Genomic DNA, 26,404 nt, shown 5'->3' with positions numbered 1-26,404 from the left:
CCGTCGTGGACGAGAATTATGCCCACTCCAGAATTACTTGTACCAGGATTGTGCATAATGCAGGGCTGGCTGGTAAAAAAAGGCAAGTAGAATGAATAAACAGTTTTATAAGAAAATACAAAAACATAGTGTCCGATGTACACTGCAAACACACTCACAAGGACCATGGCTAGCAGATTTGTCCTTTTGAAGTCGAGGCAGTGAAGAACAGAGGAAAAGCTTAGTTTATTAAGTATTGTACCGGGAAATTCCTCAAGTAAAGATTGAGTGTGAGTTCGGTTTCATGCTGCATCTGCTATTCCAAAAACAACAACTGTCAATGTAATTCATACCATGATGCAGAAATAAAACATGTATCGGTTCCAATTGCCAATGAACTGTGCAAATTAGAAAAAAGATGCCATAAAATTATGTGAAAAAACGCAAACTCTGTATAAGCTTCTGTTCGTTGTCGTTTTATAATATATGCCTTCGATAGATCATCTCGCTGCTCATGTGCGCTTGGCGCCCAGGATATTTTTGTACCTCCTACGCAAACACAACAGGTCCCCGGGTAACAATCACAACAGCGCTCGCGTGTGAGGGCGGGGCACAGAACTATGAGAGAGCACATTATTGACGAAAATTGTGACAGACAGGAGCTTTCTCCAATAGGGATATAGTACTGTTCCGAAGGGGAAAGTCGCACGCTAAAGAGCCTTACAGAGTTCCCATTCAGTACAGCTGGCCGGTAAATCTTCCTGACTGGCCAGCAGTCTACGGGGTAGAGGAAATAAATCCAGATCGTTTCGACACTGCTGAGATTTGAACTCTGAAACATCTCAAAAGAGAAACTGAAAAATTCTTTGGTGAGTTTAATTCTATATGAATATTTATTATTCGATGTGTTTTCCATAGTAAACTGATTGTTAGATCATTTTGATCAGTGTAATTCTGAGTAGACAGGTATGTGTACGCGTCTGTGTGGTTATTGTTTGGTATATTGCTTTTTATATCACGTATGCACAAATAACCAGAGCTGCTTTTTTATTATATTTATTTCAGACAGGAAGCTCATTTAAAATGCATGCATTATTCTTTGCCTCACATAGAATAGATGCACATAATTAAACTGCAAGACGCAACTTGCCTGTGTGCAAACCTCATTGTCGTTCAGCTAATGCAATGCTATCGAAGCCTATTTTCAGCACTACACCTCGATGTGTGAAGCGAAGTCTTCGTGTATGCGTGACTTCTTGAGAGCTTGTGGAAGAAAACGAGCTTAATGGCATTGCATTAATATGTATATGGGAACATTTGTGTTTGTGTTTGCTCCCATAAACATTTTAATTTGAGTTTTCACATGACACATGCACATTTAGGCAGAATGTAAGGCAGATCATTTTACAAATATTCATCAGTTTTGTAGAGATTGTTATGTAGATATTGTGTGAATTTGCGCAAACCATACATGTCCAGTACAATAAACGTCATGCATAGTTCGTTTGAGCTGAATGAAACAGAGCTGTCAGCTGCTTAACATTTCGTTTTGAGAGTAACTAGAATCTACACTAGATATTAAGCTTTGTTCATCAACCATGTAAAACTTTGAATAGTGAAACTTGCCTTAGTGGAAAGAAGTAAAGAAAAAGTCAGAAAGCTTTGATGATGACACTAATAGCTGGGAAGATTTAGATCTAGCAATAATAAAAGCAAAAGTAGCAGATAATGTCATTTTCCAAGGGTACCATATGCTCTGATTATTATATACTGTAAGCTTGATGAGCATTTTGCAAAGTACCTTAAACAATTCATAGCTGTTTTTCGTCCTCAAGTGACTAGAAAGTTTGTCACTGCATCATATCTATTTATCTTGTCTTTTTGTTTACAGTCAAGTTAACCTGGTTTTAGCTAAAAATTTCAGAATTATAATTCGTTGTGTATTTTGAGTCTATGCAATATGTATTAAGCATACAGAGTATTGTTCTACATAGATATTTATAGCTGAATTATATTGCAGCTTTAATGTGTTTGTCAGATTTCTTTCTGTATAAATCAGTCTTCATTTAGTATATTGCGCAACACAGCAGAATACAGCTGCTAGTGAGACACATACCTGATAAGGGACTAACAGTCAGAATGACATACCTCTAACTTTCTTTTTAGTTTCTTATTGTGGAAATACCTTTACTTACATTTTAGAAACAATGTATTCAAGGAAAAATATATCAAATCTGTGTATTTAAGGTGTAGATGAAGGTATGCATCCTGTAGACCTGAGGCTTTTTTCATTTTTACTCATATCAGTGAAGGGCAGAACACAGAGGCTCATGAGGTGTACCCAGGGATGGCGCCACCATTAAGGTGAATTAGGCATTCTCCTAAGGTGCAGATCATAAGAGTGGCGTGGAGGGCAGGGAACCCAGCTGCACAGGTTAGCTACCAAACAGACAGTTGGCGCACAAATAAGCTTAGGCTAGGGCACAAAAATAACCTTGCATTGGCTGTGCCACTCACATAATTCTTAACAATGGCCACATGTTCATTGTAATAGGGTGATACTATTTTCATTCAATATACAGAGAACATCTCTTCTTACCCTTAATTTAGTGAAGACATTGAAGGGAAAGTATTGAATCTAAGTCAGCAACTAAGACGGACAAGAGCAGGATCCACAGCACACTCCTGTAGCACCCACTCCATTCATTTCACTTTTTCCTATTCTCTGTGCCATGAAATATTGCCAGCAAATATTATAAAGACATTTTGCCAGGGTAAATTATTAATGCCATAACATTTGATGATACTAGTGTGTGATTTTCATAGACAGGATAGCAAGATGCAGCCTAGGTTTGAAGGATATCCAGTTTAAAACCTAAGGACTGCATCTCATCTGTTTGCAGGTGATATTGTCCTCATAACCTCATCATTCTGTGATTGAAATGGTTCGCTGATAAGTATGATGCAGTTAGATTGATCTTTAGCACATCATAATCTAAGGTCATGATTCTCTCCCAAAAAAGGGTGCCTTGCTCACGGCAGAAATTAAAGGATACGATTCCTCGCTATTTGAAGAAGTTCAAGTACCTCGGTGGTTTTGCCCACTTGAGAGAGCAGAGCTGATTGTGAAAGTGACCAACTAATCTGTGCAACAACTGCAATTTTGTGAATTTTATACCTGAGCATGATTTTGAAACGAGAGTTTAGTATATAGACAAAGCTATTAATTTATTGATCTGTATACATTTCCAACCTCATCTAATGTTATAAGCTCAGGGTAATGAGTAAAAGAAAGAGCACAGAAGTACAAGTGGCTTAAATGAAGTTCCTGCATAGGGTTTCTAGGCTTACTGTCTGTGACAGTGTGAAGAGTTTGGCATTACAGGACGACCTCATTGTAGAACCACTGCTTTTCAAGATATGAAGGAAACATGGGAGGACAGAAGTGTGTTTGGAGTGACGATTTACCGCAGTCTTTAAAGGAGAACATATGGAGTAGAGTTGGAAAACTTGGCTAAAGAAGGAAAAAAAAACTTTTCTGTCAGTGCCAATGGCACTGTAGGATTTCCTTTGTCTTTTGTGTTAATCTGGGTGGAATGGTGGCTCTGCAGCTAGGGATCTGCGCCAGCCATTGGAAGGTTGCCGGTTCAAATCCCATAAATGCCAGCAGTGACTCTGACTCGTTGGGCCCATAAGCAAGCCCTTAATTTGCAATTGCTTCATCCTGGGTATGATATTATTCTGCATCCAGCCCTGCAAGCAAGTCCTCCAACTTGCAGGAAAAACTTGGGGGTTGGTGGCAGGTTTGGCACTCCAACCACTGTAAAAAACCTCACGCTGCTCCAGTGTGGTGCTGAGGTGTCACCCACTGCACTCGGGTCCCAATCCAGGTCGTTTGTTGTGTGGTGGGTGTGACAACACTCTATCAGCACATGCTAAGAACCTCTCTCACTTTATGTTAATCTTGTACTTGCTGCTTTATTCAATGTGATCATATCACTGTTTTTGAGCTTCATTGCATAAAGCTATATTTCTTTATGTGTTCTTTTTTTCTGCATTTATTATCAGTAATGGTGGCCCTTCATAATAATATACTGTACATATATATTGTATAAGATACATTTTTGAATATTTCTTCCACTATCTTAAAATTTATAAATACATTTCCCATTACATAGGTTTTGCCAGGAGTATTTTAAAATTACATACAGTAATTACCTTAAGCAAGCCCTTGGAACAGTGCAATCTATTTGCTTATATGATGCTTATCTTTGCACCTGGAACATTTTCTTCCATTAAAGATGAATCAAAAAAGAAGCGGTATACAGTTTGACAAGCTACTAGCCTATACAGTGCATTTGGTTGAGTGGCACTTGCTCTAGGGTAGAGCAAGTTTTCAGTTAGGTTGAAAGCTTATGTGATGTGCTGGTTCAAGCCTGCGTGTTAGTTTTAATTTTGTCCTGTTGTGGGATTCAATAACACTTGATGCTTTACTGCAATAGGAGTATGCTAACCTGCAATGACTGGATCAAATCACTTACAGTCAAAATGTCCACTAGCCCTTTAGACCTTTACTTACAGCAGTTCGTTTCTAGTTGGTACCCTCTGCATCTCTGTTGAGTGAGACACATTGAACTTGACTTTGAAGAGATCAAGTAATTTGTATCAAGGGTAAAACAGTGTAAATTAAAGTCAGTTTTTGTACTAGATTTTGTACAATTGATGGCATGAACAAAAAAAAAAAACCAGAACATATAGAAAGGAATAATAAAATATATTCTAGATAAGTAGCAAATAAATATGCAAAGCAGTCAGCAAAATATGCCTCTGTACCATGTTGGTACTGTCTTAGCACTACAATTCTGGGTTCCAATTAGGGTCTGTGTGAGTATTTTTCTGGATACTCTGCATATTGTCTTGCTTAATTCCTGCCTGCTAGGCCTTAAATTGTAAAAATTCAAGTGGAATGCAAGTCTTAAGTTTGTTCATTTTAATAATCATAGACCACTTTCTTGGGTATCTATGATGGCTTCCTGTCAGTTTCTTGTTGGGATAACCAGCTTCCTGTTGAATGGTGGTTGGCAAACACAACAAAGCAATCTGGACTGTTGTTCAGTTGTTCTCTCAAAAATCTTCCCAAACTGACCTTGGCATATGTTACACAATAAGTGGAGCGGGACATGTCATCTAAAAAACTTGAAAAGGGATAGAAATATTTTCATGAAAATTATATTTTCAATTGCAAAGGTAAGTGCTCTCTTGTTAATTTTATTTTGCTAGCTAGCATCATATACCATGCTGATTTATGAATGGAGCAATTTTCATTTTCTTTTGTTCTTTGTACGTGAATTATATCAAACATATTGAATATGGAGGTAGTGCTAAGATGCAGGTGTCGCAGATCATCGTGCTTTGATATTTATTTACTGCGGTTGTAATAATTTATGTTACTAAGTGCAAGAATTGAATATCAGTGTTAGATTTACATTAGTGCTTGATTGGGGATTCCTTGTTAGGCACATAAGTCTTACAATGGGGTTTTAATAAAGATTAACATTAAAAATTATTATATTAAAACACATGAGAATGCCTGATGAAGGAGGACATGCATAATCATGGTCTGTTAAAATGACAGTGTCACACACTTATTTCGTGTCTGTCTCTTGCGTTTCAAGTTGCACATCAGAAACAACATGCCGAAAATCATCTCCCAGACAGCTGTCTGCTCGGTCATACACAGGAGGATGTTCTTGATTCCTTTCTCCCTAGTTCCACTTAAAGTGGGATGGGACAGTGCCAATTTTGAGATGCTTACAAAGTGCAGATGGAAGGTAGTCATTCTACATACAAAAGAGCTACCTCAATTAACACAAAATGTTGAGATATGGTTGGTTTTTGTTTCGAAGCAGACCGAAAAGGAACACCACAAAAACTCTTCAACTTGGTTTCAGACATTTTTGTGATAAAACTGGATATGCCAGATTCCATCAACCAAACGTTTCCGAGTTTATGAACCTGGAAGTGTGGAAGTGGTCTATTGTGTAAATAATAGCCAGCAATCTGTCTTTTGTTGCATTTCTATCTCTACGAATTCTTCTGCTTTTCAGCATTTTCACCTAACCTGTACAAAAATGATTGACATCAGATGCCAAAGATTCATTTTTGCCTTAAGCTCTTGAAGTCTATAAAAAGTTATGCTTAAAAAGTGCCTTCAGAACCCATTGCTCATAGATTGAAAAGTCAGTATCTTTGTAGTAAGAGTGCATGGTACGTCTCAATTATTTCCAAACATTTCTTTAGCTGTTAATGGCAGACATCAGAAAGCAGAGTATGGTATCTCCACAGCTATTTATTTTTCAGTAAAACTGAAAGAAGCCTGGTGCCTTAAATGCAGGAAAGGTGGCTGCTATTAAAATGAAACTGGAAGCAAACAGAATCTGCTTCCTTTAAATGAGCAAATTAATTGATTCAGTACTAACAAACAGTATCCAAATTTACTAGGCAGAAAACCTCACTAACATCCTGGTTCTATAAGCTGTGTGAAGAAGTAAACTATTCAATTAATCATCTTTTAGCCATATAGCACAATTAACAGAATGAACCATCACATTGTGTTTTATAGGGTTGACAGCATTACAGTACAATACAATATCAAATTAAATAATCGAACATTACAGTAATAAAAATTGATATATACACCGCAGATGCAAAAATCAAACTTGTCTGCAGTGTTCAAAGTACGAAACTGTTCACTTGTAAAGGAGGAGGACAGATCTAAGCAGAATTAAGTATAGCAATTATTCAAGGAATTGAAGACACCACTACTTTAGTGATTAGTAGTTGTCCCACCCACAAGAAACAGTTTCTAACAAATAATTTGCACATTCTACAGTTTCATGTATTGGGAGTTGAGTGTTAGATTACCTTTTATTAACATCTTTTTGAAGTCCATATTTCAAAAATTTGCAGTGGAGTTTGGATCATTTTTAGCCTTAAAGAGTTTCAGACAGTGTTCAGTTTATAAACTCAGTGTTGTCTTTGAGCTGTGACTATCATGGAATGTTACCTACTCACCAGCTGGACTTGGTGTTTCTCCCAAAGCTTCCACCAGTATAGACTGACGGCCTAAGGATTAAGTGAGTTCCCAGACAAGCAGATTTTTCCCAGTGAACTCAAATATAGCAAATACAGTATATAACCCTTTTCTACTCTGCTCAATCCATGAAAAGTAACAGTGATTAGAGATTTTCATTTTAATCAGTCTCTAAATAAGAGGTCAATTCTTGCTTATAAATTATTCTTTGTTAGACAGATAGATTGATAATTTGTCCCCAGGGGGAAATTTGGCAATAATTTTTATTCTTTCATGTTTCCTGTGCTCACTATGTCAATTTAGAATTAATCAAAAACCTTAAAGTTACTAGAATTTTAAATTTAATATTACAACAAATAGGCCCACATATAGTAGGTGCTTTTATTCTAGGTGCTCATTAGTGTTTTTTGTTATTCCTTAAACTGCAGGCAATTTCCTTTGAAAAGACTCAAGTGCAAGTGCCGGTGAAAGTGGATATCACATGGCATAGCGCTGATGTTCATAACAGGTACATTAAAGAAAGAGAACAGAGTTCTGTGAATTACAATTCTTGAACAGGTTTACTAAAATGTTCTAAAAAGTCCCAATAGTGAGCTCTTTCAGGCTCTCAGGATAAATTTGGAATTGAGAAGTCTAATTAAACAATTTGTCTGTGGATTATACAGGTTAGCCTGAAATTAATTTACTGTCTGCAATGAAAACCTGCAGGCACTACTTTCAGTGAACTGTGCTTAGTAGCTTGGCACCAGAATCTAGCTCACAAATTCTAGTGCAGTTAGTTCTTATATATCATGACTGAACAGCTACCTCTTAAGTGTCTCTATTAAAGATATACAGATACATTTTGAATATCCATCCATCCATCCATTATCCAACCCGCTATATCCTAACTACATGGTGACGGAGGTCTGCTGGAGCCAATCCCAGCCAACACAGGGCACAAGGCAGGAAACAAACCCTGGGCTGGGTCCCAGCCCACCACAGCATTTTGAAAATTGTGAATATTGAATCCTGATAATATCAGTTGCAATTTGGTAATATGTCTTAGACAGCATGTCAGACCCTAGCAAAGTACCCAGGGCTTCGCAGTACATCTGCACCTTCAAAATAAAGTTAGATTTCACATACTTATTAAATTTGTCTCCATCAGCCTATTATCTTACGATCTCAGCTTTGTTAGATTCTGCTTAGATATTTTTCCACTCATTGCCTGGTGAAGTTTCTTTTTCCTGGACGTTTTGCTTCCTGTTGTCTGTATGTAGCATATAATTACTGTGAGATGAAGTAGAATATACAGTATACATAGTGGCATCTGTATTGAAAAGATTCCATTCATTAAGCTACACTTAAATTTTGGACAAAATAATATTTTGTACAGAGCAACAAGACAAAAATATAAAAAATCTTATGTTCTTTCATAATAGGGTTAGAAGTGATATTAATGTGGCATGATACTTTCAGGAGACCAGTGACTTGAAGGGGGCATTGAGTCTGAAAGATGCATGCAGAAAATACACAATTGATAAAGTAAGCCCAACTATCTTGCTAATTTGCTACAGGGAGCTGTAAATCCATCCAAATAGCCTTTAAGATGTTTACAGCAGTTTTAAATTTATAAGAGTTTCTGGTGGTGCACAGGTCATCATCCATTTCTTATGCAATGTCTTGGTTCATGCAGACATAGCTATTTACCAGAGCAGTTAACCATGAAGCCTTTGGGTTGCTACCGTAAACGTTACCAACTTGAGGAGGTCTGCATGCTGAAGAGGGAAAAAGTAAAGTTACAGTACTGCCCATGATGCCATGGTGCCTTGTACATTGTAATCAGTGCTCATGGATTATTTATATATACATGCATTTTCTGTAACAATTCCTGAAACCAACTTCTGACACAAAACATAACTATTTGGAAAGATGAAATAGTTTTAACTCCATACATAACAAGATTACTTGTCCACCGTGTGTGTGCACAACATCATTTGCATCTCTCTTGACAAGTGAAATGCAGAACATTACCAGACTCTGTGTACATCAAAGGCCTACAAGATTTCTTGGCCTTGAGTCCTGTCTGTCCAGGCACATTTGCCTTCAAAGAGCTCTTTCTCATTTTCTAAAACCTGATTTGTGTTTTCTAAAAAGCTATTTACAATCCCTTGAGAATATAACTCTAAATATAGAACAGTGCATCTAAACTTGACTCCACCTGACCTGCAGGTCTCTATGGAGCATGCATGTCAGATATCAGACAAAGTACCTTGTAGCCATTTCCATCTCTAGCTCTCCCTTCCTCCCCTCTCTCTCTCTCTCTCTCTCTCTCTCTCTCTCTCTCTCTCTCTCTCTCTCTCTCTCTCTCTCTCTCTCTCTCTCTCTCTCTCTCTCTTTCTCTTATCCCTCCCCTTGCCTGCATTGCTATAGAAACAGAACCTGCTCCGACTTGGAGAGTTTAATTTAAAATGATATGGTGCTGGTCCTCGTGATGTGATTCAGCAGACAAGGAGGGAGGATAAATCTCCCTTAAGTGAGAGAACAGCACTGACAAGCAGATTTGGAGGCATATTGCATATAAAAACATCCCAGAAACCCTCTGTAACTATGATCTAGTCATATGTACTGGGCATCCCAACCTATATACTGCAAAAACCTAACTTTACTCTTGTGTCAGCTTAAAAGCTTCTGCTTATCCTTGAAGGAACTACATAAAAAATTTTTCTTTTTCACGTGAGGTCTCAATTATCATTGTCTAAGAATTAATGAGACATATCTGTGCTGACTTTGGATAAGGCTAGACTGATCCATCTTGATGAACCACCATTTTTGTAAAATTGGAAAAGGACTCTCAATATTCTCTTTATCAGTTCTGAGAATGCTGTTTCCAGAGTGCAGGAGACAGGGTGGAATAATAAGACTCTGCTATGCAGTGCAGCCTGTGTGCCTGTAATCAGTATTGATTCTGATTGAATTTTTAATTTTTTCTCTTTGGTTGAGTAATCTGAAGAAATTGTATACTTCTCTGCATAGAATGTGTTTGTGTATCAGAGAGAGAGAAAGAGAGGAAGGATGAATAACAGTGGACCATGGTTTTGGAGATCGTCCAAGCAGGAAAATTCTTTGTTTGACATTTTATACATTATAGTTTAAAGAGAAATAAACATGTAATGTAGAATTCTGGAAACTTAACATACACTCTATAGCCATTAGCAAGTAAACACTGTTTTATGTGCATGACCTTTGTTGGTCAATAATGTATATACAAGGCAAGGGTATTTTCATTTTTCGCAAATCTCACACTGCACTGAGGAATGCCTAATTCTTCCTTATTCTGGCATATGTGGTAAAGGCAGCTTTATACTAAGGCTGGATTCACTTTCTTGCTATGGTTGGCTTGCACAATTGTAAAATAAAATTTTGGGTCTACAAGGAGGGAGTAAATACCATTCCAATGTTATTAGAGACACACAAGACTGGGCTTCAGTTAGGAGTCGGTTTTAACTTAAGCATGTCTGTCTTGTTGATCTGGGGACTTCAAGTTCCATACCCAGTTGACTGTCTGTGTTTCCTTGATTTTCTAGTGTCTTTGCATATTTTATTTTGGAATTCTATTTTTTTCCCACAAATTAGACAAATTGGATTCATTCCCAACTTTAAATTGACACGGAATGAAACAGAGTTTGACTCATTCTTACAAAGATGCCATACAGAGAGATCTCAAACAAAAGATCATTGGACATAAAAAAAGCATAACATTATATGACATAACACAATATTCTCCAGCCTGCTCAAACCAAATAACCGTCATGGTGGATGGTGGATCCTGTACTGATAGTATTGGGTAGAAAGTAGGAAACCATCCTAGACAGGTTGCCAGCCTATTGTGGGGACCACTCATGTACACACCCACACTCAAACGGGGGCAGTTTACAATCACCAGTCATCCTAACCTACACATCTTTAGGAATGTGGTGGGAGACTGGACCACCTGGGGGAAAGCCCAAATAGAGAATGATATATTTGGATACTAGGTCTGTAGAACATCCATTCATTAATTGTGTAAGCCTGCTTTGTTCATTGCTGGGTCAGAACCTATTCTCAAAGTAGACCCAAATTATCCAAGATAGGATAGTAGTCTAGGGCAGGACACACTCATGTGTGCACTTTCACTCATTCATTCTAATTAAAAATAAACAGTTAACCTAGGAAACTGAAAATAAAATATGAGGATACAGAAAAAACGTAGTAAATCCACATACACAGTGGTGAAATTTAAAACCACACCCTAAGAGCTTTAATGTAGTAATGCTTTTATTGTTTATTTAATTTTAGATATAAAAGACACAGATCATTTTATTTCCTCAACAGTGTTTGTTTCTGAATATGGCACTCACTAAGCACCCCAAGTTCACCTGAATCTAAAAAATTGATGAACACTTTTTTCTTCTAGCAGTCTTATGAAAGTACAGAGATGATCAGGCTGCAACAAGTGTTTTTACCAGGATCCAGAAGTGTTTCAGAGAATCAATGGAGTCTGTCAGTCTGATAGACATTTCTGACAGGTGATGTGACAGGCTATAGTGGCCAAAAGACATAAGACTAAGTCTAGTTATGGACTGTTCTCAATCAAGGCTAAAGACACAAACAGTGCATGAAAATAAACACTTGAACTGTTCTAATTTGAAAAGGCACTATAGTTGCAGGTTTAAGCAGCCAGAGCCTTCTTCAACAACATTTGATACAAGATGGGAACTAACCCTGAATAGGAAGTCTGTTCAATACAGAGCAGCACACAGCCACAAAGGGCGGAGTGGTGGCTCTAAGGCTAGGGATCTGCACTGGCAATCAGAAGGTTGCCGGTTCAAATCCTTTAAGATGCCAAAAGGGACTCTGTTGGGCCCGTGAGCAAGGCCCTTAATCTGCAATTGCTAAGCACTTTGAGTAGTGAGAAAAGCGCTATATAAATGCAAAGTATTATTTTTATTATTATTAATTTAGAACCATCTATTAACCTAAAATATGCACTCACTTTTGGAATTTCCAGTGGAAACCTGAAGAAAGAACTTGCATACTCCATACAGGCTGTTGGAGACCAAGATTCTAACCCAAGAGCTGTGGCGCAGCAGAATCTAAATTCTGAAAGAAAAAATAAAGTTTTTTTTCCCCATAGCAGTGCGTGTTGGTGCATTGATATAACTTTAACTGCTGTAATAAAGTAGACTGGAGGCAGAAGAAGGTTTGGGGATGGCCACCCCGTATACTGAGATATATGCAACAAAATAAACACGTCTTTACAGACAGGAGTCCACAACTGAACTGACTAACATTGTGATGGCTGTTCTATTTATATGGAGTAGATAGAAACAGGGAGGATATCATGGAATGGGACCAGATGTGAGGTCATCAGGAGGCAGGATTTGTAGCCTGGAAGAGACCTTGCTGGAAGGGTTCTTCAGCTGGTCTGCAGAGGGACAAAGGGAGAAAGCATCAGATGACAGCACCAACCCCTGGTTCAGCTGAGAAAAGCCATTATTTGAGCCCATAAACTGTCTCCCATATGCATGTGTGTGACACTGCTTATAAGTGGCAAGGATTTCTATCCCATAACACATTCACACATCTGCATTCTGACAATGGACATTTCTTCCTGAGAAAATTACACCTAAATAGCATTACACAAGTTTTAAAGTGTATGTATAATTTGCATATTCTGAATTAAGAGCAAGAACCTGCTTTTAAACAGCATTTCCAGTAATCTCTCATATGTGTTGGAACATGTGATCTATATTCTGGGTCATCACAGAGATTCAAGCCAAAAAGGAATCCTAGATGGGGTGTTAGTCCATCGCAGGACACCCTCTCACACAACCCACACTCATTTATTAAAAGCAAAATAACTAACTAAAATTTATACTTTTAGAAGGATTAAGGAATTCTAGAGTATCACATGGGAAACCAGACAAACACAGAGAGAAAAGAAATGCTTCATTTGGACAATGGCATGGCTGGGATTCAGAAACAGTTTTCCTGAGCAGTGAGGCAACAGCCACTCCTTACACTGTGTTTGCATAAAAGTAAAATAAGATTTTTGAATAAAAATCAAGTTTACAGTGTTGCCACCTCTAAGAGCAGATATCATTAAGTGATACTGAGGAAACGATGAAACACACTGAATTGTTAAAACCTTTAACAAGTTTCAACAGTGATATTAAGGCTCTCTTGTCAACCACGACTTCAAAAGCAGTTCCAAGAACAAAAAGAAAATCCACTACCTATTATTTTCCTATAAGGGGCAGAGGTTTACTCTTTAACTTCTCACTGTCAAAGGCAGAAAGTGGTGTGGTAGAACAATGGTTAGCACTGCTTCCTCATGGACACCGCTTCTTTTGTTTTTAGATCCTAGGCCTGGTCATTGTTTATTGAGAGTTTGCACAATCTACCAGTGTTTGTGAAAGTTTAACAACCACACCTCCCAAAGATATGCAGGATATGTAAATAGTGACTGAATGCTCTCTGAGTGTGGATGTGTGCACTGCCCCCTCATCCAGGGCAGTTTCCTACCTTGTACCCAGTTCTGCCAGGATAAGTTCCAGCCCCCTGCAAGACAATGCTGTTCAGGCTTGGTATACTAATAAGTCTCAAATTTCCTACACTAATGTTAATGAAAGTTAATGTTATACCAAAGCAATTAGGTGAACACATTATGAAAGTGAAGTAATTGTCACAGTCTTTGACATCTTTGCTTGTCACCATCTTTTATGCCTATGCCTTCTACCAGAAACGTTTTTTTCTTTAATCTAATTAAATAAAATAAATACTGGGCTCAGTCTAAGAATGGTTTGTTAATGCTCTGCTTCTAGTGTGCCTGTTTTTTTCTCTACAAAGCCACATTCTAAATTAACAATTCTTGTTTGAATTCGACTTTGTATGTGTAATTATTAAAATAAATTAATGGATGATACTATAAAGACTGAAAGAAAAGGAAGAACCAGACTTATCTCAAAGCATCTTTTTTCTACTGCTATGTAGATGGTGGTGTTGATAGATTCAATTTGTTTTTATGAGGTTGCTTTTCTCTCTCTCTCTGGAGAAGCACAGGGACCATTCAGAGTGTAAAGTAGCTCTTCAGTGACTAGTGATACCATGAAATTATACAGATCACATCAGTGGTTAAATTGATCATTCTTGAGCAGAGAAGAGGCAACCCATGTGGGATTTCTTGAATGTTGCTTTGTGTTGTTTGTAAAGTCAAAGAGCACAGCAGCATATTCAAAATCAATACTTATCTTTATTAATTCATATAATCTCAGCAATGGTTTGTCTATCACACCTGCAGAGGATCGGTGCTAGCTCTCAAATTGTTTTTCATGTCTTTTTCTATAAATAATAAGTGATGATGGTGGAAGGAACTGGGTGAGCTTGACTGTGGAGCACCACAGCGAGAACACCAGGATTTTACTTGTCTGTCTACATGGTAGAATTGTACGTCGCGCAAAACAATCTTTGTGACCTGCCTTTCCACTGACATAGCAACAACATGTTATGGTGTTTCTAAATTAGCAGTCTGGAAGAATTACTCTCAGGGTGGAAGATTTTTCCATGAGAATAGAAATCCACACTAACATTCATGACCTTTTGAAGCAGAGCTGCATGTTCATTAGAAAGTGAGTGCCAATTTGACTAATCTGAATCATTTTTTTTGGAACCAGGTTTCTGTTGCTTCCACTTTCTTGGAGTGTATCTAAATATGTGTATATGTGTAAATGATCTCTATGGGGCCTTCCAGGACAAGCTTGTTTTTGTCCCTTTCTGATAAAGTGACTCAACTACATGCAAAAACAAACAATAGAGCTGTGAGTGAGCAAAATATCAGGTACTTGGGCCAAGCCAGTTTGAGAGAGAATGAGGCACATAGGCGGAAGAGTGAGTGATCAGCACTCCTTGGGGTGATTCATTCCCAGCTGAATATTTGAAGGACAGGGTACAATACTGGTGGAGCCCTTCCTAGGGATGAAAAAGACACTAAGAGTGCATGGGGGCTGGCTCTGAGCGGTTCAGTCAGATGCCCATGGAGGAGCCAAGATGAGAGTTGGAACTAAGGACCACATTTACTGGTGTCTCCACTAATTGCAAGACCTATTGTGGTGAACTTGGGTGACAAGGGAACAGAGGAAGTGCTGACTCAGAAATGTGGGAAAAAAAGAGAGAACCTGATTACTGTGTGGTTTTATTCTGGTTTTATTATTAATTTATTGGATTTTAACTCCCAGACTTTCACAGATATATAATTTTTTATTTGCTGAAGATTTCTACACTGCACTTTGACACTACTGTTTGTTTTAAATAAAAGCACTATACACTTTGCAACAACCCCTAGCTGACTGTGTATGTCCCCATTGGCCTGGCTTATCCTCAGGTACACAATCAGTGGCTCTGGATTCAAGAGGAAGTAGTCAGGGAGCTGGAATCCAGCCCGGATCGTCACAGGCATCTTCCTTCACCCTAACTGCTCACCAAAATCTACAGTCAGAATGGCCCTTGACCTCTAGTATACCTAAAGGTGATGTTTCTGGTGTAGTTTTTTAAAAAGGGCCCCTTGGTCATATTTTTTCTACCCTAAGATCATATATTCATAACACCTTATGAACTGAAGGCTTTTAACTGACCTCTTGCCATTTCCCACTATTAAAATGGCAACATGGTTCCTCATCTGCCAGCATAGACTACCCCTTACCAGAGAGGAGGTATTTCGTACATCTGTGGCACTTGATGGTTCAACTGACTTCTAGCATATAAAGAAAATATTACAGATTTACTTCTAGGTTGTAAATTTTTCATTCTCATGTACTATATTGCTACCTGGCTGTGGGTATGTTCACATGGTCCTTAAAGACCCCCTAAATTATTCTTCATCCTATCCTCAAAAGTCACCTTAAATACCTATTGAGAATGCAACTTTTTTTCTTCTTTCACTTATGGGCCTGTAGGACCTTCTTCCTGTCTTGTGCCATGCTTTTCTTCCTCGTTAACCCCATTTGCCAACCAGGAAACCCATCATTATATGAACTCGGTGTCTACCTTATTTAGATACACAAGCTTGTTAACACAAAGAGCCTGCTCCTCAGAACAGCCAATAACGTGGTTACAGCTCGCTATATGCAGTACATAAACACAGTCAAGAGGTTTACTTGTTGTTTGACTGAACATTAGAATTGGCAAGACGAGTGATGTAAGCAACACAGATGGTAATATGATTATTGAAGTCTGACTTGTTTGGCATGCTAGAAGCGACTCTTTTTTATTTTTATTTTTAACACACTACAATCTTACGTTTACAGAGAATGGCAGAAACAAAATATCCAGTGAGTGTGAATTCTATGGGTAAAACACTTTGTTAAAGAGAGACGTCAGAGGAGAATAGCCACAACTACTCAAATAACTCTTTGCAACAGTGGTGTACAGAAGAGCATCTAAGTGTACTGTATATCTAAATTAGAAGGTGATCTGCTGCAGTAGAAAATATCACTAATAGGTTTCAGTTCTGTCAGCTAAGAACAGAAAGAAAGATACAGTAGGCATATAATCATCAAAACTGAACAACTAAATACAGTGGAACCTCGGGTCACGACCATAATTCGTTCCAAAACTCTGGTCGCAACCCAATTAGTGACCCGAAGTAGTTTCCCCCATAGGATTGTATGTAAATACAATTAATCCGTTCCGGACCGTACGAGCTGTATGTAAATATATATTTTTTTTAAAGATTTTTAAGCACAAAAATAGTTAATTATAACATAGAATGCACAGTGTAATAGTAAACTAAATGTTTACTTACTACTTCTGGTCTCTCTCTCGCTCGCTCGCGCTCTCTCTCTCGCTTGCTGCACAGGGAGAGACTGAACATGTGCGGAAATCATCGGTTCATACGAACCGGAAGGGAAACTGGCTTGTTTGTCACCTGAGTGTATGGTCGTGAACAGATGCAAAAGTTTGGCAAACTTTTTGGTCGTAACCCGATTTGTACGTGGTCCGAGACGTTCATGACCCGAGGTTCCACTGTATTACCAAAATTTTTTCTTGATATGACAGTCATTGATTTCTGCTTTGCCTGCAGATTCAACAGACAGAATTTTGGAAAAAGTTTAAATACACCCATCCATCCTGTTTTGATTCAATAGTACAGACTACTTGTGTTTGCAGTGTAATGGTGTATATACTGATGCATAAAAGACTGCTTGGGATACTTACCAAACCAAAAAAAAGTAACTAGGGGGTTTCTTTTAGCACAGCCTTCCAGAAATATTTTTTCATGGTCTTTTTCTTTAATGACAATAGTTTATAATTAGTCCAGGCCTACTTTTAGTATCTAGGAGGCCTTGCCTGCCTTCTCAGTCTTTGTGCAGGCCTTAGAGCTTCCAAAGTGACTTCTCATGATGAATTTCTATCTCTTGAGTGGTTGGTACACAATATTTTGGCTTTTATAGGTCTTTGCAGGACAGTAATGAATAGATAAAGCCAATCAAAGTTGCTTGGCCTTTGCAGGGACATGCAGTGGCATTTCAAAGCGGTTTTAGGATTTACCTATTTCCAGATTATTCCTAAAGAGAGAATAGAATTTGAGGCATCTGTATCATCATAGTAATTTCACCTGAATTCCCAGAGGATCCAAAAAGGAAACCGCAGAGCAAGCTGTTACTATATATAGTATTTATTATCTACTTAATTAGTCATTTGTCTCTGGGAGTCAGGAATTACTATGACTAAGAATGGATCCATCATTCTCTAATTCTCAAGCTCATTCTCCAAGCTTATGCATCTCATTGTAAAAGGACTATGCAAAGGATTATGAGGCTGACCAGAATTTGAAAAGGTTGTACCAGAGTGGCATAGCACAGGGGAAGAGCGCAATGTCAGACCAAAAGAGAGAGGAAAAACAGTTAACAATTAACATACCAGTGTATGAAGAAAGACACATCTGGTCAATCGGTAAGCCCTGCAGATGTTCTTAGCACAGAAGAACTGGTTTACCCTAAAGGCGCCAGAGAAAAGTGAGACCATAGATGCCCCATAGAGGTCAAATGATGGTAAGGACACTAGGCCAGAAAATGTGGGATCATAATACCCATTTAAATGTATTGGTGAGGAAAACTTTCAGGGAGAAAGTCATTTACCATCAATATTTTTGGTACCAGCACATGATACCTTAACAATAGAATCCCTGAAGCCTACAAAAATATCCGTAATGCCAGGCCACTTTAAATTCCCTCGCACATCCTCATCAGTGTCTTTGTTTTGCAAATGTGTCAATCAGCAAAAGCAGCAAGCAGCCTGCTCACTCATCCACTACCAAGGCAGCTGAAGTCAGATGCAAAATTCTCACAGCTGAAGTTGGGAATTAGGTGTCTTTAATAGAATAGGGTAAATTATATATCATTATTTGAAATACATATATTTCATGTGTGTTCCACATCTATAATGTTCTGTGTAAAAGTAGGATAACAGGAAATGCGAGGCAAGAAATGTTGAACACATAACTAAAACAAACTTTTTTCATGTCCTAGTAATAATGACAACATGTTGATGTGAAGGTATAATGTATGAAGACAGAAATCCAAATATCTAATAAACACTTTTGCAAAACGTATAACAAAACAAGTGTGATTTTATTCAAGAATATACCCCAAGAAAAAAAATGATTCAATGTGTAAAAACCAAATCTCAAATATCAATTGACACAAAGTGGACATGTCTGCTTGGCTGGTGCAGAGGTAAGACCCACTGTCTCATAATGGTTGCTGGTTCAATCCCAGGTGCTCCCCGCATTTACCGTTTTCAGTAGTGAGCTGCTATTATTATTACCATTACAGTATATAATAATAACATACATTTGATTTGAGTCTGTAACACCCAGTGTAAATTTACTACTTGTAAAAGTTAGCCTTTTATTATTATTCAGTTTTATTTTCTCAGTCACGTTCACGTGGTACAATGAACTTGCCTCTCCCTCTCCAAGATGATGGCATTTATTTCCATTCTTTTCACAAGAGCAGCGATGACCACAGTTGGTGCTATGGTTGATGCCTGATCAGAACTATTTGTTGCACCAGCAATCAAAGATGCAATGCCCTGTGACCGCTATCAGAATATCATGCAGCATTTGTGCTTTGACAACGAAGATACCCGTGCAGTTTATGCGAAAAATAACAGATTTTGAGTTACAGCCCAGGGCAACATATTATTGTTGATGAGCAACTGTTTCCAACCAAGGTCCATTTTTTCTTGCAATACATCTCAACCAAGCCTGACAAATTTGGCATAAAGCTTTGGATTGCGGCAAATTTGGAGACAAAGTACATGTGCGATGCCACTCCTTATTTAGAAAAAGATACCAGTCATCCCATGGGACAAAGACTTTCAGAGACTATGGTCATAAAGCTTACGGAGCTGTTTCTGGATAAAGGCATAACCGTAACAAACAACTTCTTCACATCACTTATGCTGGCTAATAGACTGCTGCACCGCAGCACAAATCTGCTTGGCACCATAAATAAAGTGTGACAGGAACTTCCACCTACAGCTAAACTCACTTCAGTATGCAAGCAATTCTCCACGCTAGTGTTTAGATATAGCAGTGCCATGCTGACGGTATATGCGTCCAAAAAGAAGAAGTCTGTCTGCATTCTTAGTACCATGCACCATAATGTGGAGACTGGGCAAGATCGGGGAAAAAAAAATGTTCAAATGACATAGCGTTTTCAAATAATAATGTTTACATACATGGATGTGTGTGTGCATGCATGAGAGAGGCAGAGATAGATTGATCTCATTCAAGTGATTTCTGGAACATAAAATAAACGTTTTTGTAATGGTATAATGAAACAAATTTGCTTTTATTCAAGTGACGAAAAGATACCAAGAAGAAATGATTCATTAGCATTTGTGTGTCTGCTTATATCCCTTCAGCATTATCTTTTACAAGTAGCAAAAATGTATATAAGGTGCTACAGACTCAAATGAAATGCATGTTTTTATTATATAATAGTAATAATAGCAGCTCACTGCTTAAAACGACAAATGCAGAGAGAACCTGGGATCAAACCTGCAAATTTTTGATCACTAGACAGCAGTTGTTACCTCTGTACCAGCCAATTGGACATATCTTTGTCAGTTGGTATTTGGTCTACGGTTTTTGTGCATTGACAGCAACATGAAAATTGAAAAATTTCTTTTTCTTCAGTTATATTCTTGTATAAAAGCACACTTGTTTTGTTATACCTTTTGTGAAAGTGTTTATTTGATATTTGGACTTCAGTCTTCATACATTATACACTTCACATAAACATGTTGTCATTATTACTATAAAATGAAAAAAGTTTCTGTTTTAGTTATGTGTTCAACATTTATTGCCTTGCATTTCCTGTCATCCTACATTTACATAGATTGCCGTAGACACGGAACACACATGAAATGTATGTATTCCAAATAAATATATTTTTACCCTATACAATTGGAGACACCTACCTCCCAGCTAAAGAGACTTAAGCTGTGAGAAGTTTGCATCTGACTTGACTTTAGCTGCCTCGGTGGGGAATGGGATAGCAGGCTGCTTGTGCTGAATGACACATTTGAAAAACAAATACGCTGATGAAGAGGTGTGAGGGAATTTAAGGTGGCCTGGCATTATGAATATTTTTGTAGGCTTCAGGGATTCTGGTGTTAGTGAGAAAAGTGGGACTGTATTGCTATTTTAAGATATGAAGTCTGGGGACTATGTGAGAATCCAGTTCCTTTCAGGCCTATGTAGTGTTCAACAGGACACCAGGTTCCACTGTAAAGAGCTCTAATTTGGTGACCCTGTATGTAAAACAGGCTACCTCTGGAACCAAAAAGTGATTCTGGTGCTTCAAATGAAAAATAAACTGTAGGGTGTATAGTAAACCAAGCCAATGATCCATTAAGTCTACAGTGAAGAAGAAATTTATATCTACAGTAGATCTAAGTTATAGAAGAAATACTCCAGGACTGGGAGTGAGACAAAAAAAGGACGAGAGTAACTAGTGTTAAGAAGAAAAGAGATTTTGGTGGTGTTTTGTAAGTGCCAGTTTGGAAAGTCACAACAGCAAAAACAGAATGAACAGAATGTAAATAAGGGCCAGTGAGACTGCACAGGTTTACGGTTTTGTCTGATTTTTGGTACTTTCTCATTTCTGTGTTTTATTTCAAATTAACAAACCCTTACAATCATCTTGGATATTTTGAGGTTTACTTAAGACACCAGGAGGGTGCTCTGCCTTGAAGGCACATAACTTTAACTTTGTCTGCCTTTAATTGTCTATTATGAGCAGAGACCAATCCAAGCTAACATTGTGTTCAGTACCTTGTGCAAAGCAGCCTTTGTGCTAAATCTTACTGCTGTTAAATTAAGTCATGCCTTCAGCAAAGTAACTTATATGTTAATGACTTCAGACAGACATTCCAGGAGCTCTTTAGCAAAGCAACTTCACAGATTCCTTACTCACGTCTTTGCAGTATGCTTTACTGGTGAAACGAGAGGTGTCTGCTCTTTGGGAAGCATGCATTGCTTTGAATTATCTGTTCCATGCTTGTTCAAGCACCTCCAAGCTGCAGTAAAGGTAGAGATCATTATACAAATGCATTTGAAGCTTCAACAACATCCATCAGCCTGCCTTATTTAGATAAGCATGTAATAGCAACATCAAATCTACTTCAAGAGTGCATGAGCTGCAGTGTTCAGTCAGATTTTATTTTTCTGTTAACCCAAAAAAAATATTCCTTTGGTGTGGTTTATCTTCTGATTAACAAAAAAGGAATACATTTAAAAAAAATATAAAGAATGTAGTTAACAAATCTGAAGCAAGGCTGACATTTTTAGAAAATGTGAATGGTGAAGTTCCATTCATATTTGACATTTTTAGCAAGAAGACAGAAAATCAGATTAAAGAATGAGGATTAGATAAGCATTCTGCATCATAAAAGATTCATATTATTATTTGTTGAAACAGTAAGCAAATGCATTATGTTGCTGGCAAAGTTTGAAAAAAAAAAATCTTGGTTAACAGAATTAGAAATGAAAAAATTAGGTGGGTGGAAAGAATTAAATTAATTTACATTTTATGTTTACATTTATTTGCTTGACAGACACATTTATCCAAAGTGACTTACAAAAGAGGAAGCATAATCGAGTAACATTAAGCTGGGGCTTGTTTGTTTATTTCAATTGTTTTTATATAGCATACTCCCCAGTTACAAGCTTAGTGAACTTTGTGTGAAAGTGAACTACGTTGGGCTGACACACTGTCCAATGGCTAATATTCATGATTTTGATGGATGATGATGAAGTTATTGTTCTGTCTCTGTCACTGGTAATACTCATATGCCCAAGCCATACTGTGGTCCACTTTCAAGGTCATGAGGGTTATTTTGATAAAAGTGGCAAAAAGGTAAAAACATCAGACATCATTGTAGAACACCAACAACAGGAAAGGATTGGTAACAATTCATCACATTGATTTTTACAGATAATAAAAATCTATATGGGCAGCCATTCATCTGCATTTCTAAGATAAGTGCTCTATACTATCATAATGGTTTTCAGGCCTTGAGATTTAAATTATGAAACTAGTGGATCGCCTCTAATATTGATGTGATAATCATTCTTGTTGTTTTATATATCCTGTAAATCTTAAAATGACTTTCATATTACCGGTACATACATCTTAATACATGTAGTAAGTTACATAGTCACCTTAGAGTATTGGTTGTGAAATGGGGCCCAGCTGGCAAAGTGTAGCATCATCTCCCATAAGAAACTTATTGAAGAAAGAGAGCTAGATGCACTAGTCCTCAGAGAACACCTCTGAATACTAGTGTTTCATGGGGACAGTTAGGGAAATTAAATCTGCAGAGGCATCAGTGCAAGATATAGAGAGTGATACCCAGGGATGAAACTGAGAAGAATCCTCCAGTACACTGAACTACAGGACACCCAGCAATTAAAAAAGTGGATAACCTTTACAATGACAGAAATAAACCTAGGAGAAATGGAAGTAAGCAGCTGGAAGTAACGTGTAATCCCTTTGTGAGTTGGAAGACCAAGTAGACTATTTGGAATTTGCTTCAATAAATGGCTCTTTAAAAGACATTTAGCCTTCAAGGATTTATGAAAACCACTGGCTTCTAGAGGGGTTTCTGCTGTCACAAATGACTGCAACTGACCCTAGGTTGATTCCACAGCTTGGCTTAGATGGGACCCCAGGACGGCTTTGAAAGTTGCTTTAGGCATGTGTATCATTAAATCCTGGAAGGAGAATAAGTTCAAAAGGTGAGCCACAAGATGGGGTTCTGAAAGAGAAGATGAGAGTGGAAGGGGGAAGAATGATTTTCATGAACAAGTAGGCAAGTTTGTAACAGAAAATATGACTCTAACACACACGTCTTTAAGATAAGGAAGAAAGACCAGGATACTTGGAGAAATACCTAAACAGACAACTGAAGAATGGGCAAGATGTTCACAAAATGTGAGCAGCCTGGAATTTTAGACAAGATTCCTAGTATTGTGAGAGAGCATCATTAACCACTATGTAACCAGAAAATGTTCCTAAAGGCAGATGTAAGGAAAATATCTCCACTTAACTTCACACAGGCATCAATCAGGTATATGTTTCAGACACAGAGAGAAAATGCAGACTCTAGGCATCATTTGATCCTAAGCTGAGGAATCAATGATGTGTCACCCAGCATCAGAAGATGTTAGAGGCTTACCTACTGCAGTAAATAAAATTCTATCTGTTATATGCCTAAGCTGAAAGGGAGAGAGAGAGGTTGGGAGCATGCGCTGGTAACATGTTGCCACACCCACCACATGCCAAACCACCTTGATTGGGACCCGAGTGCAATGGATGACACCTTAGCACCACCCTAGCCAACTTAAATTCCTGTAAAAGTGTAGGTTTATTTAAGGTAGAAGTGGGTCTTGGCAAATACTGCAGAAAGAAATTGAACTTTAATCAGGGTATAATAGTATTCAGGTTTTTGAGAAATTATAGGATTAGTCTGTCTGCGAGTTCTTCTCAAACCTGCTTAATCAATGAAATTCAGAGATGCAGGGCTGCAGAGTCTATTCTAGCAGCACAGGATGAAATGCAGGAAACAACCTTGGGCAGGGCAGGTATCACTCAAGCAGACACCTACACTTGCCTTCACACAGGGGCCAGTTTAGAGTGGCCATCTAACTTTGTGTGTTTAGAGATTAGTGAGGAAAATGCACAGACATGGGGAAAATGTGCCAATGTACACAGAAAATGACCGGACACAGGGTTCAAGCCCAGTATACTGCATCAGTGAAGCACCATTTTTAATCATTGCATTACCCTACTATCATAATTACAGAATTTACTGTTCTTAAATTTGGTTTAATGAAGTAGAGATTAGCACTGCAGGCTGAAAGCTACAAAGCTGTGGGTTCAAACCCCAGCTTGGGCATTTTCTATGTGGAGTTTGCTCATTATTCCCAAGTCTATAGGAGTTTTCACCATGTATCCCACATGTGTTAAGCTTGTTGAAAATTAATATTGGATATGTATGAGTGTTGGCTGTTTTTCTTTTGTGTGATGCAAACAAGTTATGGTCCGATCCCATCTTCTGTTTTTGCTATTTCCAGTTTGTATTTTCCAAGGCAGGTTATGTATCCAACGTAGCTGTGGTTGTAATTATCACACCATGGCAATGAAAAAAGGGAATAGAGAGAGTAAGTGAATTTTTCTGTATGAATGAATGGATTTGGGGGTTTAAATAATGTCATATATTAGATAGATAGATACTTTATTAATCCCAAGGGGAAATTCACATACTCCAGCGGCAGCATACTGATAAAGAAACAATATTAAATTAAAGAGTGATAAAAAATGTAGGCAAAACAGACAATAACTTTGTATAATGTTGACGTTTACCCCTCCGGGTGGAACTGAAGAGTTTCATAGTGTGGGGGAGGAACGATCTCCTCAGTCTGTCAGTGGAGCAGGACATTGACAGCAGTCTATCGCTGAAGCTGCTCCTCTGTCTGGAGATGACACTGTTTAGTGGATGCCTGCTCAGCGCCCGTCACTCTGCCACAGATGTCAAACTGTCCAGCTCCATGCGTACAATAGAGCTTGCCTTCCTCACCAGTTTGTCCAGGCGTGAAGCATCCTTCTTCTTTATGCTGCCTCCCCAGGACACCACTGCGTAGAAGAGGGCACTCGCCACAACCGTCTGATAGAACATCTGCAGCATCTTATTGCAGATATTGAAGGACACCAGCGTTCTAAGGAAGTATAGTTGGCTCTGTGCTCTCTTGCACAGAGCATCAGTATTGGCAGTCCAGTCCAATTTATCATCCAGCTGCACTCCCAGGTATTTATAGGTCTACACCCTCTGCACACAGTCACCTCTGATGATCATGGGGTCCAGGAGGGGCCTGGGTCTCCTAAAATCCACCACCAGCTCTATGATTTTGCTGGTGTTCAGGTGTAGGTGGTTTGAGTCGCACCATTTAACAAAGTCCTTGATTAGGTTCCTATACTCCTCCTCCTGCCCACTCCTGATACTGCCCACGATAGCAGTGTTGTCAGCGAACTTTTGCACGTGGCAGGACTCCGAGATATATTGGAAGTCCGATGTACAGTCATGGCCGAAATTATCGGCACCCCTGGAATTTTCCCAGAAAATGCACCATTTCTCCCAGAAAATTATTGCAATTACAAATGTTTTTGTATATACATGTTTATTTCCTTTATGTGCATTGGAACAACACAAAAAACAGAGAAAAAAAGCCAAATCTGACATGTCACACAGAACTCCAAAAATGGGCCGGACAAAATTATTGGCACCCTTTCAAAATTGTGGGTAAATCGTTTTATTTCATGCATATGATGCTCGTTTGAACTCACCTGTGGCAAGAAACAGGTGCTGGCAATATAGCAATCACACCTGAAGCCAGTCAAAATGGAGAAAAGTTGACTCAAACTTTCTGTTGTGTGTCTGAGTGTGCCACACTAAGCATGGAGAACAGAAAGAAGAGCAGAGAATTGTCTGAGGACTTGAGAGCAAAAATTGTGGAAAAATATCAACAATCTCAAGGCTACAAGTCCATCTCCAGAGATCTTCATGTTCCTTTGTCCACTGTGCGCAACATAATCAAGAAGTTCACAACACATGGCACTGTAGCTAATCTCCCTGGACGTGGACAGAAGAGAAAAATTGATAAAAGACTGCAATGAAGGATAGTCCGAATGGTGGATAAACAACCCCAGTCAACTTCAAAACATATTCAAGCTGTTCTGCAGA

General features: G+C 38.3%; 1 protein-coding gene across 1 annotated transcript in view; it reads left to right on the top strand.

The window, feature by feature from the left end:
• Positions 1-692: 692 nt before the first annotated feature.
• hpcal4 (hippocalcin like 4) overlaps positions 693-26,404 on the top strand; it is a 50,678-nt gene continuing 24,966 nt past the window's right edge. Inside the window, exon 1 of the mRNA XM_028818913.2 lies at positions 693-848. The gene's annotated coding sequence lies outside the window, so the exon portion shown is untranslated. The remainder of the gene's footprint in view (positions 849-26,404) is intronic.

Source organism: Erpetoichthys calabaricus, chromosome 14 (assembly GCF_900747795.2).
Source record: "Erpetoichthys calabaricus chromosome 14, fErpCal1.3, whole genome shotgun sequence".
NCBI classification, from domain to species: Eukaryota; Metazoa; Chordata; class Cladistia; order Polypteriformes; family Polypteridae; genus Erpetoichthys; species Erpetoichthys calabaricus.
Note: the sequence above shows the minus strand (reverse complement) of the source record. Positions and strands in the feature narration are given on the sequence as shown.